This window comes from Otolemur garnettii, unplaced genomic scaffold (genome assembly GCF_000181295.1).
Source record: "Otolemur garnettii isolate 467f Iridium unplaced genomic scaffold, OtoGar3 scaffold00132, whole genome shotgun sequence".
Classification (NCBI taxonomy): Eukaryota; Metazoa; Chordata; class Mammalia; order Primates; family Galagidae; genus Otolemur; species Otolemur garnettii.
This window is the reverse complement of record NW_003852527.1, coordinates 1,841,197-1,844,304: the sequence shown is the minus strand read 5'-3', so window position 1 is coordinate 1,844,304 and position 3,108 is coordinate 1,841,197. Positions and strand designations below refer to the sequence as shown.

Genomic DNA, 3,108 nt, shown 5'->3' with positions numbered 1-3,108 from the left:
TCATAGCAACCTCCAACTCCTGGGCTTAGGCGATTCTCTTGCCTCAGCCTCCCCAGTAGCTGGGACCACAAGCAACCACCACAATGCCCAGCTTTTTGTTGTTGTTGCAGTTTGGCCGGCCCGGTTTGAACCTGCTACTCTTGGTATATGGGGCTAGCACCAGACCCACTGAGCCACAGGCACTGCCAGAGACATTAACTCTTTAACAGGACACCTAGAAAATAAAATTTAGGCTTTCAAGAGTTTCCAACTCTAATCTTTGCAGCACTCTCAGAATGCTATACAGGCATAGTTCTATCAGTGGCAGATCCTGATCTCTCAATTGAATAAGAGTGAATTAGGGGAAATGAATTTCTGTTACCTTGATTTACTTATGAGTCAAACATACTCATCCTCTAGTTGCACTAAGGTAGTCTAGTACGATGGCCTTATTAGAATACGGCAAAACAGGCACTAAATAGCACCATGAATGAGGCCCACAAATGGACTGGGCATTTCCTCCAAGTTAAATACGCTTTACTTCTCTTTTCTAATCTCTCTGTCCCATCTTTCCTCCTCTCCTATTTCCCAATTATACCTTTAACGTCACTTAAAGTTAAGTGAGTCATCAGAGCCCTTGAAAAGGAACTTTACTTACAACTTTAATCAACAAAATAAATGAATAGGAAACAGCAAGAAGAAATCCAACTGCTACTTTAACTGACCTCAGAGCTTCACCTTCTGCTTAAAATTTAGGTTGATTCAGACTACAGCTTGGAAGCATAGCAGCAGTATTATTTATGTCCTAAGGGGAAAAAAGAATACATGTTTGTTCATAGATTATCACGATTTATTAGAATAAAAATAAATTCTAGAGAGGAAACCTGAGTGCAATCATCTCCAAACTGTTTTGTCACTTCTTCTTATTAACTTTAAAATGAGGAATTATTTTACCATTATAAAGCTAGGGGAAAAGCTACATCAGAAAAGAAGAGGCAAAGCTTTTAACATCTTTTTTTCTTTCAAAATACCTTTTATGTACTTAAATTCATTCACAATACAAAACAATGTAAGCAATTAAGAGACTGAGAAAAAATTTAAGAACGAACATTTGAAAAGAAGATCTCATTCAACTAGTATAAACTTAAATGGAACAAATAAGGTAACAAAATACATTAATTCAAATTCTTCCATGGAATTCTAGGTTTAAAAATAAACACCAGCAACAAGAGAAGATTTTGGCCCTAAAATGGCTTGTTTCTTCCCATTAGATGAACAGCTTTTTAAAGTTGAAGACAAATTTATTCATCTTTTTTGTCTTCCGTAAAGTACTGGACAGCATCCTACAAAGAGCAAACACGAAACAAATATCAAATGAATAAATGAGTGGTCTCTAGCTCCTCCTTTCTGTTTACTTTCAAAGATTAATGATAACGAAGCTACTGAGCTATATTTATGAGAACCAAAAAGCTAGAGTAAGCACAGCTTGCTTTAACAGCTTATAGTCCAGGCACCAGCCCCATATACCGTGGGTGCCGGGTTCGAACCCGGCCCTGGCCAGCTAAAACAGCAGTGACAACTGCAACAAAAAATAGCCAGGTGTTGTGGTGGGCACCTGTAGTCCCAACTACTTAGGGGGCTGAGGCAAGAGAATTGCCTGAGCCCAAGAGTTGGAGGTTGCTGTGAGCTGTGATGTTACAGCACTCTACCGAGGGTGACAAAATCAGACTGTCTCAAAAAAACAAAACAAACAAAAAAACAGCTTATGGTCCATAGATTTTTCTGCCCTTAGATCTTATCACCAGCTCTACACAGTGCCTACCAATGTAAAAAATAGGCAGGCACTTACTAAAACCACTGTAAATGATGAAAATGATGTGTAATGACTCTCTATCAACATTTCTAATACATAAATTTACTTTTCCAGAAATCACTGTAAACAAAGTTTCTTGTTGATATTTACTGTCCTGGACAGCTCTCCTTTTAAGGTTACTGGTCATCATCTACACTTCAGAGCACGAGCTCTGAATTATTTTACCTTGAGTGTACATTTTTAGAACCGTACAGGTTCATGATGCCTACCTATAATTCATTTACTAGCTATGTAAACACAGCTAGTTTTCCGATCTGTAAAATAGAACATATAGTGTCTGCTCCTTATAGGATTACTGTTAAAAATTACATGAGGAACACAAGAAAATTCAGCACAGGAAGCTTCAATAAGTGGTTAGTATTACCAGGACTTTCTCAATGACATTGGCATTATTACAATACAGCAATGAATATCACTTCTGGCAACACTCCTCAAGTTGACAACTATTAGGGGTTAAAAAAGATTGATTAAGCCAACCCACTTCTGCTCAAACTCACTTTCTTCCACAGATGCAGTCTAAGACTTACACAGATTTTATCTTTGAAAGAATTCTAGTCTGTTTGTCTTCTTGTTCCTACTTCCCACAGTATCATCAGTTGAAACATTTATTATTAAGTTTGATTTTTATTAGTTATTTTTATATTTGAACCAAGCACTTGGTTGGTTCTATTTCTGCTATATTTTTCAAAGCTTTCTTCCTAAAAGTCTTAATGAAAGCTATTAAAGCTATATAGTGTTTCATACATGTAGGCTGAGGAAAGTATAGATAATTTGGTAAAATTGTGAGAAGCAGAGAAGAATAAAAAGCCCCTGGCCAAAAAAAAAAAAAAAACAGCAAAGAAGGTGACCATTACAAGTCAAGGAAATAAGAAGGTAAGGCTACTTAAGAAAGTGCTTTAATTAAATCTGGAGTGGAAAAACTTGATTTGGCTAAAGATAACTCTCAGATGAGAGTGTAGATGTAACACTGAAGTTAGTCTTTTTGAAAAACAATTTAGCATTATTGTATCTGATTAGCAAAATTGTAAATGCACATCCCTCTACCCCAATAATTCCACTGAAGGGACTCAAAATTCTGAAACATATTTCCTGTCACTAACATCTGCTTTTAGTGACTTTATTTTTTTTTTTGAGACAGAACCTCAAGCTATCCCCCTGGGTAGAGTGCAGTGGCATCACAGCTCACAGCAACCTCCAACTCCTGGGCTCAAGTGAGTCTCCTGCCTCAGCCTCCCAAGTAGCTGGGACCACAGGCG

The 3,108-nt window shown here is 37.4% G+C and overlaps 1 protein-coding gene across 4 annotated transcripts in view; it reads right to left on the bottom strand.

Annotated features, from left to right (window-relative positions):
* PNISR (PNN interacting serine and arginine rich protein) overlaps positions 1–3,108 on the bottom strand; it is a 35,176-nt gene that overhangs the window by 24,619 nt on the left and 7,449 nt on the right. For all 4 annotated transcript variants that reach the window (XR_002775361.1, XM_012810388.2, XM_023518220.1 and 1 more), the window contains exon 2: positions 705–784. The gene's annotated coding sequence lies outside the window, so the exon portion shown is untranslated. The remainder of the gene's footprint in view (positions 1–704; positions 785–3,108) is intronic.